Here is a 3,952-nt window from a genome sequence, read left to right on the forward strand (position 1 = left end):
TGTCTTTTTGGAGTGGGGTGGAAGGTGAGGATGCAGAAAAGGCAACAAGTTGTTTCATTTTATATGATTTTTAATAAATTATGCACTTGGACAGTGATGGCAAAATAAACGAGTCCAAAAGCTATTTTTTTTTTCTATTGAGAAAAGAGTAAAGGTGTATTTTTTTCCCTCTTTAGATTTCAACCTTTTCTTCCAGTAACAAAGTATAAATCGTGGACATCAGAGACAATGGTAGACCTCAAATATTGAAAACACTAAGCCGTTGACATCTTCCTCAGGCGGGAAGAGTGGGTGTTTTCAACCCCATCCGTAAACTAAAATGAAAAAACGTGCGTTGCATGCCATGGAAAGGAGCCACGTCTGAATCCTTGGAATGGCCCCAAGCAGCACCCCCTCAAATCTGCTCTGAGAAACAAACAGTGCAGGGAGCTTCGTGTGCTCCATGCCCTCAATAACATCTTCCAGGATATTAATGTGGGAAAGGCTGTGAGAGATTTTTCCAGAGGTGGTCTTCAAACCCCATAGTGATACCCCCCACCAAGAGAACAATGGGAAATGAAACTGTGGTGTGAACATCATTATGGCAACACTTAAGACCCAAAGCTAAGGAGCTGTTTGGTGGGATAAGCTCAGAGATGTTGATGTCATTGCTGTCACTCACATCCTGGGTTTCATGATGAAACTGCCCTCCAGACTCTGCTGGGGTTCACTCCAGCTATGTCTAAAAAGGCAGCCCTGGATGTGTGGTCCAGAGGTGGGCGGGGCCTACTGCCACCTCAGCTCGGCTCCAAACACAATATGCAGTGGGAGTTGGAGGCAGAGAGAGAGCTCAGGACATTTTAAACATTTGGGAGGAAAGAACTGTGACTCCTGCAGGTGGTAGAAAAAGAGGTGGAAGCCCATTAGAGTTGGAAGGCTGGTGTGTGAGACAGAGTATGCAGCTGCCCCTGGCCAGACCCCGTGATAGGCTGAGGCCTCTACTGTGGGTCTGCCCCTCCCCAGACACCTCATTGGGGTGTCCCCTCAGATTTTACAGTACAACGGGACAGATGTGTGCACGTTCCCAAAACCACCCAGCATTGTCTGTGCCTGGGAAATGAAGGCAGAGGCTCTGAGGGCTTAGGGCTCTTGAAGGTGTTGAGGCCTTCTTCATTTCATTTCAGAGAAAGGAAGAGAAGGAAAAGTGGTTCTGAACTTATTTCCTCCTGTCTATGAGGACCTGATACAGGTTCTGTCGAAGCCATCTCTGCTGCTTCAGGCTCACCAGAGATGCTGCCTCCACTTTTCTTTCCTGTTGCACCAGTGGATCTGAAGACACTACATACAAAACTCAGGGACAGACTCAAACGACTTGGAGCATAAAACATTTCTCGGGAAACGATCTATAAAACCCCAGTAGTGATGCCAAATGCCATCTGCAATCCTTAAGCCGTTGTTTTTAAGGGTGGTATATGGTGGTATATGGATTTGGATGATGAGAACTTCTCTAATATTCCAAGACAGGTGGTTGAATCCCACAATATTCTAGCAAGTCAGAGGTGCAATAGATACTGTGATGGCTTAGATATTAGGTATCCCCCAAGAGCTCATGTGTGAAGCAGTGTAAGAAAGTCTAGAGATGAAATGATTGAGTTATGAGAAATTTTTAATGGATTACCAGTGGATTTCTATTGGTCATTTTTTAAAATTTTAATTTGTTATATATGAGAGCAGAATGCATTATAATTCATATTACACATGTGGAGCACAATTTTTCTTATCTCTGGTTGTACACAGAGTCACACCATCCATGTCTTTATTCATGTACTTACGGTAATGATGTCCATCTCATTCCACTGTCTTTCCTACCCTCGTGCACGCTCCCTCTCCCTCTCTTCCCTTTGCCCTATCTAGAGTTCATCTAATCTTCCCGTCTGCACCCCCACCATCATGTTCTGAATCAACAACCTTAAATCAGAGAAAACATTTGGCATTGGGTTTTTTGGAATTGGCTAACTTCACTAAGCGTTATATTCTCCACTCCATCCATCCACCTGCAAATGCCATGATTTTATTCTCTTTTAATGAGGATCTTAACCTAATCAGTGCATTGACCTGCTGACAACTGAGTAACCATAGGCAGAGAGTGTGTGGCTGGAAGAGGCAGGTCCTGTTGAACAGAGCTCTCTCCCTGCTCCCTGGTTCCCTGTCCCCAGCTCCTTTCCTGTGCCACACACTTCCACCATGATGTTCGGCCTCATCTCATGTACCAAGGAATGGAGTCAGCCATCTATGGATTGAAACCTCTGAAACCATGAGCCCCCAATAAACTCTTCCTCCTATAATTGTTCTTGTCAGGTCCTTTTGGTCATGACCGTGAAAAAGCCGACTAAAACTGGAATCTAAGATGATGTGGCTAACGTCTAACTGGGACAGACGTGGGACGGCTTTTTTCTCACTCCAGTTTTGTCCCCACTGTTTCATTCCATTGATTTAGGAAGCTCTGGAGCAAAAAATGAGGAAAAGGGTCAGTTTTCTGGTTGACTCACTCTGGGAAAATCAGAAAACATCCCGTGATGTTTAGAGAGTAAGAAAAGCTGCATCACATCCCATGAGTTTAGAGGGTAAGAAAAGTTACATAAAAATAAGCTCAGAGTTTAAGAGCAGCTACATTTGGTAGAAGACCTGAGCTCAGAGGCTATCACTGTGGTGACAAGTTGGGTGGCTATGTGCCGTATATGATAGGACCTGGGTTTGTTATCTTCATGTAGTTCCCTTTACAAATCAGCTGAGGATGCACTTTCCCTATATTATGAAACAGTTGTATGCCATGTTTCTCCTGTGACTTTGGAGAACAAGAGAAGGAGGGAAAACAACATAACAAAGTGACGATGGTTGCCTCAAGGCAGGTGGACAGACAGGGGTGACTGATCAATGGTCCTGGCAGGTCTGAGAGCTGCCCCACTGGCCAGACTTTCTCCTGCAGCAGAGTTAGCCTGAGGCTTGCATGCTGATCCTGAGAAAACTTAATAGGTGGAAGCTGAGGTTTCTTCCCTACAGTGACTGGAGCACATATTTATACCAGCACTTTTTTTTCTGCACATGTATCTTCAATCCAACAAGGTCATTTAAAACAATTTTTCAAAATATTTTTATTAGTTATAGATGGGCACAAGGCCTTTATTTTATTTGTTTATTTTTTTATGTGGTGCTGAGAATCAAGCCCAGTGTCTCACACATGCAAGGCAAGTGCTCTACCACTGAGCCACAACCCCAGCCCCCAACAAGGTCATTTTTTATGCTGAGTAACAGAGGATCCAAGAGATTACCATATATTATGCCCTTCCAGCAACTGGCTGCAGTCTCTCCTGTACTTTTTTCTACACCAGATCTACTTGGCACCACAGGGAACTCTTTACTCCTGGAAAATGACATTGCAGCAACCACCAGCCAGATGATGCAGCCAACCTTGCTGAATGTCACAAGCAGGACCTTGGTCCATTGTCACTATTGGTAATTATAAACCATCTTCTGGGAAGAGGAGGAAACTCCTTTCCACAAATATGATTGGGCCTGTGCAAATGGCACTTGAAAGGAGTCCCATGCACATGAAATCACAAGGCAATGGAATATGCAAAGACACACATTTCAGGGTGGTTTCTCTATTCATATCCATTTGGGAACAGGGACCCATGCTGATACCCAAAGGCAAAAAGCCACACTTCCTGATGCCCAATAAGGGGCAACCCTGGGCTTTTTCTTGTTTTTATTGCCCTCTTTTTTTTTCTGTTGGCTTTGTGCTGGGTTTGCTTACAAAGATTTGTTTTATCAAATATTAAAAGATGATAAATTCGGTATATGAATCTGTCTGCCTGAATTGTATAATAATTATATATATATAAACCCTTTAGTATGATGCTTCTTTAAAAGATGATTTTTCAGACCAGCTTTCTTTTCTTTTTTTTTTCCTCCC

At 43.6% G+C, this 3,952-nt stretch overlaps 1 pseudogene; it reads left to right on the top strand.

Moving 5' to 3' along the window:
• Positions 1 to 326: 326 nt before the first annotated feature.
• On the top strand, positions 327 to 927 carry LOC113198522 (josephin-1 pseudogene; annotated as a pseudogene).
• Positions 928 to 3,952: the final 3,025 nt, after the last annotated feature.

The sequence above is a fragment of the Urocitellus parryii genome, chromosome 14 (genome assembly GCF_045843805.1).
Source record: "Urocitellus parryii isolate mUroPar1 chromosome 14, mUroPar1.hap1, whole genome shotgun sequence".
NCBI lineage: Eukaryota > Metazoa > Chordata > Mammalia > Rodentia > Sciuridae > Urocitellus > Urocitellus parryii.